The 13,503-nt window shown below is 54.7% G+C and overlaps 1 long non-coding RNA gene across 1 annotated transcript in view; it reads left to right on the plus strand.

Annotated features, from left to right (window-relative positions):
* The window catches only part of LOC128835334 (uncharacterized), a 37,567-nt gene extending 24,317 nt beyond the window's left edge, over positions 1 to 13,250 (plus strand). The window contains exon 3 of the long non-coding RNA XR_008444632.1: positions 13,206 to 13,250. This is a non-coding gene — a long non-coding RNA (uncharacterized LOC128835334). The remainder of the gene's footprint in view (positions 1 to 13,205) is intronic.
* Positions 13,251 to 13,503: the final 253 nt, after the last annotated feature.

Here is a 13,503-nt window from a genome sequence, read left to right on the forward strand (position 1 = left end):
AAACTCCCTCCCAGAGCCTGCTCCCCTCCCCATTCCAGCACCCAAACTCGCTCCCAGAGCCTGCAACCCTCCACCCCGCACCCAAACTCCCTCCCAGAGCCTGCACCCCTCCCCCCTTCCGCACCCAAACTCCCTAACAGATCCTCTCCCCCTCCCCCCCTCGTACCCAAACTCCCTCGTATACCATGCACCCCTCCCCCCTCCCTCACCCAAACTCCCTCGCAGATCCTCCACCCCGAAACCCCCTCCTGCACCCAAACTCCCTCCCAGAACCTCCACCCCTCCCCCCCCGCACCCAAACTCCCTCCCAAAATCCGAACCCTTCTCCCTCCCCACCAAACTCCTTCCCAGATCCTGCACCCCTCCCCACCTGCACACAAACCCCCTCCCAGAACTGCAACCCTCTCCCCTAACCCACCCGAACATCCTCTGAGAACCTGCACCGCTCCCGCCTCCCGCATCCAAACTCCCTCCCAGAACCTGCACCCCTCCCCCACCCAAACTCCCTCGCATACCCTGCACTCCTCCCCCCTCCCGCACCCAAACTCCCTCCCAGAGCCTGCAACCCTCCCCCCTCCCGCACCCAAACTCCCTCGCATACCCTGCACCCCTCCCCCCTCCCTCACCCAAACCCCCTCCCAGAGCCTGCAACCCTCCCCCCTCCCGCACCCAAACTCCCTCCTAGAGCCTGCACCTCTCCCCCCTCCAGCACCCAACCAGCCTCCCAAAATCCGATCCCTTCCCCCTCCCGCACCCAAACTCCCTCCCGGAGCCTCCACCCCAAACCCCCTCCCCACCAAACTCCTTCCCAGATCCTGCACCCCTCCCCGCCTGCACACAAACCCCCTCCCAGAACTGCAACCCTCTCCCCTAACCCACCCGAACGTCCTCCGAGAACCTGCACCCCTCCCGCCTCCCGCACCCAAACTCCCTCCCAGCGCCTGCACCCCTCCCCCCCACCGATACTCCTTCCCAGAGCCTGCACTCCCCCCCACACCCAAACCCCCTCCCAGAGCCTGCACCCCTCCCCACCTGCACACAAACCCCCTCCCAGAACTGCAACCCTCTCCCCTAACCCACCCGAACGTCCTCCGAGAACCTGCACCGCTCCCACCTCCCGCACCCAAACTCCCTCCCAGCGCCAGCACCCCTCCCCCCACCGATACTCCTTCCCAGAGCCTGCACTCCCCCCCACACCCAAACCCCCTCCCAGAGCCTGCACCCCTCCCCCACCCCAGAGCCTGTACCCATCCCCCCTCCCGCACCCAAACTCCCTCGGCGACCCCCGCATCCAGACTCCCTCCCAGAGCCTGCACCCCTCTCCCCTCACCCACCCGAACGTCCTCCGAGAACCTGCACCCCTCCCCCTCCCCCCGCACCCAAACCCCCTCCCAGAGCCTGCATCCCTCCCCCACCCCAGATCCTGCACCCCTCCCCCTTCCCATCCAAACTCCCTTCCAGAGCCTGCACCCCTGCCCCCCACCCGAACCCAACTCCCTCCCAGAGCCTGTACCCCTCTCCCCTCCCGCACCCAAACTCCTGCGTAGATCCTGCACCCCTCCCCCCACCCACAGCCAAACTATCTCCCAGAGTGTGCACCCCGCCCCCCACCCAAATTCCCTACCAGAGCCTGCACTCCTCCCCCACCCAACCCCCCTCCCAAAATCCGACCCCTCCCCCCTCCCTCACCCCAACTCCCTCCCAGACCCTGCACCCTTCCCCCCCGCACCCATACTCCCTCCCCGACCCTGCACCCCTCCCCCACCCAAACTCCCTCAGAGACCCTGCACCCCTCCCACACCCAAGCTACCTCCCAGAGCCTTGACCCCTCCCCCCCGCACCCATACTCCCTTCCAGAGCCTGCACCCCTCCCCCTCCCGCACCCATACTCCCTCCCAGAGCCTGCACCCCTCCCCTCACCCAACCCCCCTCCCAAAATCCGATGCCTCCCCCCTCCCTCACCCAAACTCCCTCCCAGAGCCTGCACCTCTCCCCCCACCCCCACCGAAACCCCCTCCCTAAATCAGACCCCTCCCTCCCTCCACCCAAACTCCCTCCCAGAGCCTGCACCCCTCCCCCCACCCCCACCGAAACCCCCTCCCTAAATCAGACCACTCCCTCCCTCCACCCAAACTCCCTCCCAGCGCCTGCACCCCTCCCCACCTAAACTCCCTCCCAGAGCCTGCAACCCTCCCCCCTCCCCCACCCAAACTCCTTCCCAGAGCCTGCACCCCTCCCCCCTTCCGCAACCAAACTTCCTCCCAGAGCCTGCACCCTTCCCCACTCCCGCACCCAAACTCCCTCGGAGACCCTGCACCCCTCACCCAAACAACCTCTCAGAGCCTGTACCCCTCCCCCCCAAACTACCTCCCAGAGCCTGCACCTCTGCCCCCTCCCCCACCCAAACTCCCTCCCAGAGCCTTAGGCATGTATGGTGGCGGGACTTGTCATGTTCTGGGCAACACAAAAAGTTATACAGACCTGCCGCCCCTGCTCTTTGAGGGATGCGCCAGTGCATCTCCCATGCTCACACTCACACCCTGCCTTTGCCCTGGACCTGTATTCAAAATGTTGCCTGTGCACGGAAAGGATACCACCACTGCTAATTGTACTCCCCTTTTACACCCCCTTCCCCTGTATGTGCACAACGATGCCTCTCACACTCTGCTCTTGCTCCCCCTTCATTAAACCCACAGACCTCGCTCATCACTCACCTCGCTGCTGACAATCGCCTGGGCAAGACACTCCTGTGCCCTGCTAGTGCCACAGCCTGCACAACACAGCCTCTTCCCTTTCATCACACACACGGGGGGCAGAAGAGGGGTTCAGACACACCAAGAGGGGCAGGGCCCCCAGATCTCCTCACATCACAATTGCAGCTCTGCCAAGCGGCTCCATGTGCTCCCTCCCCCATTCAGTACAGCTCCACCTAACCCAGTGAGCACAGCCACAGGGCATGTGGATCATTTCCAGAGGCTATTGCCAGCTCCGGAGGGGGAGGGGGGGCAGAGTTAAGGTTATGTTGGAGATTTACTTTAACTCAGTATTTCCTGGTTTGCACAAGTCTGAGTTTTGCTGAACTCAGTGTTCTGAAAGGACACGCGCTGTCCCCGGGCAAGCTTAACTCTGTGTGTATATATAGCTGCAAGGCAGGGTAGTTTTGAATGTACATTTCAAGACATTCACTTGTAATTAGGCAAAGTTATTGACTTCCCCCCGCATCTAAATTTCCTCATTTGACTAACAATTTTCCCTTTCTCAGAATGGCCATATGTCCTCTGGGTAGACTAGCCCAGAAAGTGGAAAAATCTCTCTCTCTCTCTCTCTCTCACCCACACCTTCTGCTTGTCCCCCCAACAGAAATCCCTGATCTACTCACCCCAGCTGTTATTTGGGGGGCGTTGGGTCAGCTCTGAGCACACCTAACGGATCGGGCCCTGTGCGGGAGGTAGTGGGGAACACTAGGGTTTAGGTGTGACCCAGAACTCCGAGCAGCCAGGGTAGGGCGTGTGGGGAGATACTGTGCAGCACTGAGGGCCACCGCTCCCTATGGAAAGCCTCAGCATCCTGCAGCCCGCCCCCCTTCCCCGCTGCTGTTCCGCCGGGGTCAGGGGACTCAGGGGAGTGCCACGGCCTTCGCTCCCAGCCAGGATCCCCTGGGAGAATAACATGAAGGGCAAAGGGGTCCAGGAGAGCTGGCTGTATTTTAAAGAATCCTTATTGAGGTTGCAGGAACAAATCATCCCGCTGTGTAGAAAGAATAGTAAATATGGCAGGCGACCAGCTTGGCTAAACAGTGAAATCCTTGTTGATCTTAAACACAAAAAAGAAGCTTACAAGAAGTGGAAGATTGGACAAATGACCAGGGAGGAGTATAAAACTATTGCTCAGGCATGCAGGAGTGAAATCAGGAAGGCCAAATCACACTTGGAGTTGCAGCGAGCAAGAGATGTTAAGGGTAACAAGAAGGGTTTCTTCAGGTATGTTAGTAACAAGAAGAAGGTAAGGGAAAGTGTGGGCCCCTTACTGAATGAGGGAGGCAACCTAGTGACAGAGGATGTGGAAAAAGCTAATGTTCTCAGTGCTTTTTTTGTCTCTCTTTTCACGAACAAGGTCAGCTCCCAGACTGCTGCACTGGGCAGCACAGCATGGGGAGAAGGTGACCAGCCCTCTGTGGAGAAAGAAGTGGTTCAGGACTATTTAGAAAAGCTGGACGAGCACAAGTCCATGGGGCCGGATGCGCTGCATCCGAGGGTGCTAAAGGAGTTGGCGGATGTGATTGCAGAGCCATTGGCCATTATCTTTGAAAACTCATGGCGATCGGGGGAGGTCCCGGATGATTGGAAAAAGGCTAATGTAGTGCCCATCTTTAAAAAAGGGAAGAAGGAGGATCCGGGGAACTACAGGCCAGTGAGCTTCACCTCAGTCCCTGGAAAAATCATGGAGCAGGTCCTCAAGGAATCAATTCTGAAGCACTTAGAGGAGAGGAAAGTGATCAGGAACAGTCAGCATGGATTCACCAAGGGGAAGTCGTGCCTGACTAACCTAATTGCCTTCTATGAGGAGATAACTGGCTTTGGGGATGAGGGGAAAGCAGTGGATGTGTTATTCCTTGACTTTAGCAAAGCTTTTGATACAGTCTCCCACAGTATTCTTGCCGCCAAGTTACAGAAGTATGGATTGGATGAATGGACTGTAAGGTGAATAGAAAGTTGGCTGGATCGTCGGGCTCAATGGGTAGTGATCAACGGCTCCATGTCTAGTTGGCAGCCGGTTTCTAGCGGAGTGCCCCAAGGGTCGGTCCTGGGGCCGGTTTTGTTCAATATCTTCATTAATGATCTGGAGGATGGCGTGGACTGCACTCTCAGCAAGTTTGCAGATGACACTAAATTGGAAGGAGTGGTAGATACGCTGGAGGGTAGGGACAGGATACAGAGGGACCTAGACAAATTAGAGGATTGGGCCAAAAGAAACCTGATGAGGTTCACCAGGGACAAGTGCAGAGTCCTGCACTTAGTACGGAAGAATCCCATGCACTGCTACAGACTAGGGACCGAGTGGCTAGGCAGCAGATTTGCAAGAAGGACCTAGGGGTTACAGGAGAAGCTGCATATGAGTCGACAGTGTGCTCTTGTTGCCAAGAAGGCTAACGGCATTTTGGGCTGTATAAGTAGGTGTGACAATGCAGTTCTGGCAGGACCCAACTGAGAGTGCCAATTCAGGACAAATTGCTAAAACAGGGCAGTTACAGCCCAAGGCTGGGGTTTCTCCACCTCTAAGGCAAACCAAACCAGCCAGACAAAGAGGACTTTGGTTTCACCCCACTGGCTAACCACAAGTCGCACAAACAACTCCCTTAGACACTCCAGTTTTCCAGTATCACTACCAGTGCCACTCGTTATGGGGACAAATGGTTATGAAAACCAATATCCCAATATACACAAAAAGGTTCTCTCGATCCCAAAGGACCAAGCCCCAGACCCAGGTCAATATACAACTCAGATCTTTCCCACAAATCACACTGTTGCCAATCCCTTAGAATCTAAAATCTAAAGGTTTATTCATAAAAGGAAGAAGATAGAGATGAGAGTTAGAGTTGGTTAAATGGAATCAATTACATACAGTAATGGCAAAGTTCTTGGTTCAGGCTTGCAGCAGCGATAGAATAAACTGCAGGTTCAAATCAAGTCTCTGGAATACATCCCCTGCTGGGATGGGTCCTCAGTCCTTTGTTCAGAGCTTCAGCTTGTAGCAAAGTTCCTCCAGAGGTAAGAAGCAGGATTGAAGACAAAATGGAGATGAGGCATCAGCCTTATATAGTCTTTTCCAGGTGTAAGAACACCTCTTTGTTCTTACTGTGGAAAATTACAGCAAAATTGAGTCGAGTTACATGGGCCAGTCCCTGCATACTTTGCTGAGTCTGAAGGCATATTTGCCTTCTCTCAATGGGTTCATTGTATAGCTGATGGTCCTTAATGGGCCATCAAGCAGGCTAGGCAGAGCTAATCCCAGTTTGTCTGGGATGTCACCCAGAAGCACAGCATAAGTTTGCCATACAGACAGTATAGAGCCAATATTCATAACTTCAACTACGAAACTGATACACACATATAGACAGCATAATCATAACCAGTAAACCATAACCTTGTCTTAGACCCCTCATTTGACCCCCTTTATACAAGATTTGGGTGCCACTACAGGACCTTGGTTGCAACAATGATCTATATAGTCCCAGTTTATGTCAATAATTTCACAGTAGGGGCATTGCCAGCAGATCGAGGGACATGATCATTCCCCTCTATTCGGCACTGGTGAGGCCTCATCTGGAGTACTGTGGCCAGTTTTGGTCCCCCCACTACAGAAGGGATGTGGACAAATTGGAGAGTGTCCAGCGGAGGGCAACAAAAATGATCACATATGACTTACGAGGAGAGGCTGAGGGAACTGGGATTGTTTAGTCTGCACAAGAGAAGAATATGGGGGGATTTGATAGCAGCTATCAACTACCTGAAAGGGGGTTCCAAAGAGGATGGATCTAGACTGTTCTCAGTGGTACCAGATGACAGAACAAGGAGCAATGGTCTCAAGTTGCAATAGGGGAGGTTTAGGTTGGATATTAGGAAAAACTTTTTCACTAGGAGGGTGGTGAAGCACTGGAATGGGTTCCCTAGGGAGGTGGTGGAATCTCCATCCTTAGAGATTTTTAAGGGATGATTGAGTTGGGGATTGGTCCTGCTTTGAGCAGGGGGTTGGACTAGATGACCTCCTGAGATCCCTTCCAACCCTGTTATTCTATGACTCAGTCAGGGGCTCCCCCGTGGAGAGGAGATGCAGGTGCCCCTGCCTGTTACATCCTATGTGGGCAGCAAGTCCCCGGCTGCAGGGCCACCACTGCTGCCCTCTGCTCCAGCCCCCGGCTGCTACCCTCACACCCTTCCCTGCCTGCTCCGACCTCTCCCCTCCCAGTTCCCGCCCCACTCCTCGCTGCCTCCACCACCACCGCCCCCCCGGCTCCCTCACGGCTCTGGCACGGTTAATTAAGGTACTTCCTAACTTATGGGTTCTTGACTCTGCACCTTAGGGTCCTTTCCTGTTGTTTTCTCAGGGCTGGGCTCCCGTCCCACACTGCTCTGCTAGGACCTCTCAGGCATGAGTCACAGTCCCAGTTGTTATTCCTGCCCTGGATCGGGAGTAGCTGGGAGCTCTTCCCACAGGCAGTGTCCTGCCCTGGTCCCTGAAGGGGACAGGCCGTGTGTGCTGTTCTGCAGTCCCCTCAGCCAGCCTGGCCTGCCCTGGGGCAGCAGTGTTGTCTAATGGGGCCAATGAAAGGCTGTAACCAGCTGCTTTCTTCTTTCCCCATAGTCTGTAGGGGACCAGGAGAAGACGCAGGCCGACCAGGCTAATCTCCTGGAAGAGGTGGGAGATGTCCCTAAGTGGCTGGAGGCCTCAGAGGAAACCCAGGGGTGGCTGGAAGAGAAGAACCGAGGGCTGCTGGGGAAGGTGGGGCAGATAAGGAACAAGAAGCTACTGCTGAGGTGGGTGAGATGAAGATGGAGATCTAGGACCAGAAGTGGGAGCTGAGGGAGCTGAGAGCCATGGGGCAGCAGCAAGAGCAGGAGCTGAAGGCCAGAAACAAAAGTATTACGGTAGTGCCCATCAGCCCCAGTCATGGACCAGGCCCCCATTGGGCCAGACGCTGTACATTATGGATTGGGGTGTTCTGGTAGCACCAGTCATGGACCAGGCCCCCATTGGGCCAGGAGCCATACTGTATATATTAGATATAGTACGGTAGTCCCCACTCATGGCCGAGGACCCCATTGGGCCAGGCATTTGTATGAAACAGAGGCAGCGTGAGAATCCGAATGACTCCTAATCAGATGCCTTCAGAAAACCTCAGCAGGTGATGCCCGTCTGGGACAGCAGGGGGAATGGATCTGCCATGAGTCAGGGGCTCCCCCCAGGCAGGAAGGGGTGCAAACAGGAGAATGTCCAGGAGGCGACATGGATCTCCCACTGGCTCTCTAGGGATGGGCCTGAGGTGGCTGTGAAGAGGAGGGAGGAGCCCGTGGGGTGGGTAGAACCGCAGCTCAGCAATGACTGTCTGCCTCAGAGCACGGTGAATCAGGAGGGACCCAGCTGAAGTCACTGGGCCCAAATCTCCTGTGCCGTGGGCTGGGAAATGACCCCACTGCAGGCAATAGGGTGTCCTGATCTGACCTGAGGGGGAAATGAACTGCCAGAGTTAATGATTCACGTCATGCCTGGACTTCCCGTAAGGAGAAAGTGAAAGCGAAGGCACTGCAGGGAGTGGGGGGGGAGGGAATGGGGTGGAAAGATGAGGGCAGGGAGAAGGGAAGAGAGATGATCTTTCTGTCCCAGGGTTCTGCATGTGGGGTTTAACCAGGTTTAACTCACTAACCAGGCGAGTCTCAAGTAGGAGCAGAGAGGTGATTCTCCCTATGGATTTGGCCCTTTTGCGACCATTGCTGGAATCCTGAGTCCAGTTCTGGTGCCCACCATTCAAGCAGGCTGGTGATAAACTGGAGCGGGGTCAGAGAAGAGCCCCGAGAATGATTCAAGGGTTAGAAACCTGCCTTAGAGTGAGAGACTCCAGGAGCTCAATCTGTTTAGTTTAAGATTAAGGGGTGATTTGATCCCCATCTATAATTACTGGCACAGGGAACAGGCATTTGATAATAACAGGCTCTTCAGTCTGACAGAGAAAGGTCTGACAAACCCCAACGACTGGAAGTTGGAGCTAGACAAATTCAGACTGGAAATAAGGCACAAAGTTATAACATTGAGGGGAACTAACCATTGAAACAACTTACCAAGGGCTGTGGTGGGTTCTCCTTCGCTGGCAGTTTTTAAATCAAGACGGGATGTTTTTCTAAAAGCTCTGCTCCAGTTCAACCAGGAATTAATGGACAGCCGTTCTCTGGCCTGTGTGACCCAGGAGCTCAGACTAGATGATCATGGGGATGGGGGGAAGGGGGACTTGGAATCTAAGAAATTGAACTTACACTAGTGCCAGTCACTGCACTTTGAAAGCCCCTTGCTCTGAGCCACTATTGTGGGTATGTTTATTTCACTCCTTGGCATGACACCTCATTGAGTTAATGAAATTTCCGGCTGTGATCTCAGCTTGTACCTAACTAAAATGTCATGAGATCGGATTAACAGCAGGCGGTGGTTTAAAAATAATTAATTTGGGGTTCTTTTTATTTGCCTTCTGGATTTTGAACCTTTAGGGAGTCAGGTTTTCAATTTCTTCTGCACATCTCAGAAGGCTAGAAATGTAGCTTTTAGTTAGGCAGTGGGAGGAAACAAGTGAGATTCTCCCACCATCACATGACTCCAGAGCTGGGGCTTCAAGAAAAACAGAGTTGGCAACACACGTCTTTTCTTTGCAACCTCTTCTCAGCTCCATACTGAGATCCTGAAGTCCCCTCTGTCTGTCTGGAACAGCTTCCTCAGTGCATGAGATATGATCAGCCCCTAGTACCTATCTGATGGTGGGTCCCATCTAAGTGAGTGTGATCCACCGTTTCACTGAGGTCACTGCCCATCAAGAGAGCATTTTCCTTGCCTGGAGTATGGGAGTGGTCAGTTCTGAGATGGGCCCACTCTACAATGTTTCCTTGACATCATGTCTTTATGTAATTGAGGCAGCAACTGTGGCCTCAAGATAGTCTATGTGGGTTCTGAGGGCTGCCAACATTTCACATGAAACTTAGTTTGATTGTACGAGAACAAAACTAGATGCTGTTGGTTAATTTTGAAAAATTCCTGCAGCAAGATTCTTGCTTACGTTGGAACAGCCTTTGGCTAAATAACTCCAAGGTTCAGTGCTGATATGATTGTCAGATCCGGGAATGGGTGTCACCTTGTTAATTGCACGTGTGCAAAAGATAATTGTAATAAATTGTTAATGATTAAATCAGGGATTACCGTGGAGGTGTGTTTGCTAGGTATGAAATAGAGGCAACAACATCCCCAGATCAGCTTAGTTCTTGTCAGTCAAATCAGCTCAATTTGAGACAAGCCTTGGAATTTGAAATCAACTATGTCCACCAAAGTGGGTGGAATTTTCCTGTTTGCTGTAATGATCGCAGCATAAGCATTCCCCCCACCCCCCATCACTCTCAGACCTTTTTTAGAAAGATTCCCCAACCTGGGCTGCACTTTTCGGTGGCCACCATCTCCACAAGAAGCTTGGCTCCTGCTCAGGTCTTCACTGTTCCTGTGAACGTTAAGTGGCAGATACAGGACAGGCGATCCTCTGGTGTTTGCAGCCCTGCAGGATGAGCCCTGACAAAGGGGGACGTGGTGATTCCTTCAAGGGCAGTTTGCTGAGGGACACAACGAAAAAAATTCAAGGGTGCTGGCAGCATCCCCGGAGCAGCTGGAGATGGTGATGCACCACCTCTGAGCCCGAGAAACAAGCCCTGACTGACATGATCGCATCAGGATGCAGGCGTGGGCCGACGAGCAGCGGCCGCAGAGCTTTTGGATGTGCACAGTCACGTTCCCAGACTGGGCAGTGCGCTCACCCCACCCTCCCGCACAGGGACGCCGGAACGAGAGCTGCCCTGGCAGTGGATACGCCAGTGGTAATCGCACTGTGGAAACTCACGAGGCCGGATTGCTGCTGGTCCATGGAAGATCATTTGGGTGTTGGAAAATCCACTGTGGGGGCTGTTGTCATGCAGGACAATTAGTCGTCTCCTGCTCCGCGGGACTGTGACCCGGGAACGCCCAGGACAGGCTACAGAAGCAGAAGCAGCTGCCCCAGTGGCCAAGGTTTTCTTGATGTCTGTGGCCCTGAGTCGCCCATAATCTTCACTCACATGTTGGATCTGATCGGTGATTCATACCAACCTATGCCTGCGTCCAGACTTCCAACACCTAGCCCCGGCCCCAGAGAAGAACTTACCCTACTGGAAAGCAACAGAGGGTCCTGTGGCACCTTTAAGACTAACAGACGTATTGGGAGCATAAGCTTTCGTGGGTAAGAACCTCACTTCTTCAGATGCAAGAGGTGAGGTTCTTACCCACGTTAGCTTATGCTCCCAATACGTCTGTTAGTCTCAAAGGTGCCACAGGACCCTCTGTTGCTTTTTACAGATTCAGACTAACACAGCTACCCCTCTGATACTTACCCTAGTGGGTAGCTATACACAGTGGGTGGGGAAACTGAGTCACCCCTAGTATTCCTAAAATGGTATTTTCCCCTCCCCGGCATTCTCCACAAATGGATGGAATAGAAAAGACAGATGGGGGGGGGGGGGGCTGTTCTCCCTCTCTTATGACACCTGAACTAGGGGTCATTGGCGGAAGCCTTTCCCGCGCAGCATGAGCTTGGCCTGGGGAACTCCCTGCCACTGCATACTGCTGAGGCCAGATTCAGTGGATTGGAGTGGGGGGCTGGGAGCCAGGACTCCTAGGTTCTATCCCCAGCTCGGGGGGGGAAGGGGAAGTCTAGTGGTTAGAGCAGGGGGGCTGGGAGCCAGGACTCCTGGGTTCTATCCCGGCTCTGGGAGGGGAGTGGGAGCTGGTAGGTTAGAGCAGGGTGGGGGCTGGGAGTCAGGACTCCTGGGTTTTCTCCCCATCACTGCACAATAAGGGCTCTGATCTCAGCTGGGGTCTGTTTAGTGCTTTGGGGGTCATTATTCACTTGCATGTTCATTATCGCCCCTCCCATTCACCTATCCCTGTCTCCTCCCGAGACCCCTCCTTTAATCTCCACCCCGCCTTTCCCCCACGCAATAGATTCTACGGGCCACAGGCTGCTCCACGGTTCCTTGTAGACCCCGTGGCCGAGCGAGACCAGATTTCGGAGCCTTTCAGGTCTGCTTCCCCCTGGAGGCAACATCCCTGGTGTTCTGGCATCACAGCCTGTCACCAGCCCCCTGGGTGACAGTGGCTGGGTCTCTCAGAAGCCAGCCCGTCTCCCCTTCCTGCCGACCCACGCTGAGTTCACGCGCTCGGCCCTGCCGGCATTTCCCACAGGGAGGTGTCACCCGCTCAGCCTCTGGGCTCCCTTTGGGTTCTCCGGTTCCTCCCTTGCTCTGGGCCAGTTTCGGCTACTCCGGTAACAAGCCAGTCATTCCACCCCGGATGGTTACATGGCGCACACCCCTCTCATGGCTCCTGCCTCAGCTTTTTAACCTTCATTGCGACCACTGGCTAGCCGTGCAAAGTCCGGAGGGAAACTGAGGCATGCAGTGGTGTCGTAGAAATATGACCGAAAAGTACCACATCGTCACAGTAGAGTCTGAATATTTTCTCAGATCTTATTGGCCCACTTCCCACAGGCCTGGAAACGCCAGCACCCAGAAATCTACCCTAAGAATCAAATGATTCACGGATGTCAGGAGCCAATGCACCTGCTGCTCCCAAAGACATGATCACAAATCCAGTCCTGCAGTGTCCCTGCCATGCCCACATCCTCCTCTGCCAGGCGACTTGTGTAACAGCATCACCCGGGGACCAGCCTCCAGGACAGGCCACTTCCTCACCTCACTGTTGCAAACCAGGGGGATGGCAGTCCGAGTTCAGGGCGAAAGGTCGGCCTGAGATCCAGAGCCGTTGAGTCTCAGGCCAGAAGAACCCAGCAGGAAACACAGGCCACTGGCCAGCAAATTTCACCCCATTCCCACTTTACTGAAGTCAGTGACTTGCATCATCTTCCAGAAACGTAGTGGGCCTCCTGTCTTTACCTGAAGCCCTCTAGCGACGGAGGGTGCAACACATCCCCGGGGAATGTATCCCAGTCACCCACCCTGTTAACAATCCAGCGCCTGATTTCCTGTCTGAATAGCTCAGGCTTTAGCGTCCAGCTGTTGGTTCTTCCTCCCCGCGGAGGTCCCTCTCCACCGCGATCACCCCACCTCTCCGGCGTCCTTCCGAGAGCCGAGCTCCGCAAACGAACCCGCTTCAGTTGCCGATTCAGTTCTGTGGCTCCCCTCTGCCCCTTCCCCAGTCTGGCGACATCCTTTATCAATGGGGCACCCCAGAACTGGGTGCAGTGTTCCCGCCGCAGCCTCGCCAACCCCCCAGGGGCCTGGCTACTCTGGGGGGTGGGATCCGGAGTCACTCTGGATTTATCCCCAGAAAGATGAGAACAGCCGTCTCTCTCTCTCTCTCTCTCTCTCTCTCTCTGAGCAATTCTTTGTGTCATCCCTGTCGCTTTCTTCCAGGAGACGGATCCTTCCGCTGCGTCAGTCGGCTCCCAGATGGCTGCATCAGGGCTTCCCAGCCCACCGCGAGGACTCCAGTACCAGTGTGAATAAAGCGCTCTCCCCAAATAACTCCCTAGGTAAACTGGATGTCCCCAATATATCTGCCCCCACCCCAGGTGCTTCTGAACGACCCGTCGGGGTAACCGATCACAGCTGGAGTCCGGGGATCAAGCCAGGACTCCTCCTCCTTAGCAGCGGGGTGGTTCATTGGGCACATTACTGTATCACACGGCCTCTCTCCTGCACCAGGGGGCGC

This window comes from Malaclemys terrapin, chromosome 4 (assembly GCF_027887155.1).
Source record: "Malaclemys terrapin pileata isolate rMalTer1 chromosome 4, rMalTer1.hap1, whole genome shotgun sequence".
Classification (NCBI taxonomy): Eukaryota; Metazoa; Chordata; order Testudines; family Emydidae; genus Malaclemys; species Malaclemys terrapin.